The sequence below is a fragment of the Capsella rubella genome, unplaced genomic scaffold, assembly GCF_000375325.1.
Source record: "Capsella rubella cultivar Monte Gargano unplaced genomic scaffold, Caprub1_0 scaffold_2, whole genome shotgun sequence".
Lineage (NCBI taxonomy): Eukaryota > Viridiplantae > Streptophyta > Magnoliopsida > Brassicales > Brassicaceae > Capsella > Capsella rubella.
The window spans coordinates 4,238,666-4,238,899 of record NW_006238922.1 but is presented as its reverse complement, the minus strand read 5'-3'; the positions used below and the strand labels follow the sequence as shown (position 1 = coordinate 4,238,899).

General features: G+C 20.9%; 1 pseudogene; it reads right to left on the bottom strand.

Moving 5' to 3' along the window:
• Nucleotides 1–234, bottom strand: part of LOC17895718 — a 1,044-nt pseudogene that overhangs the window by 426 nt on the left and 384 nt on the right.

The following is a 234-nucleotide window of genomic DNA, read 5'->3' as shown; positions in this document are numbered from 1 at the left end:
GAACGTTGAACAATATAGGATAAACTTAACATTCATACCAAAAGAAATTAATTCAAAATTTTATGTAAAAGGACTAGGTTTTATGTCAATTACTATATTAAGAGTTTATGTCATTATTGAAATCATTAAAAATATGAAATCAACTATCGTTATGGGATATAATCATTTTTAATAAAAATCTTTATTTATTGCACAAACAATTGAGATGTATTAATTCTAAAATATTGTTTTTGA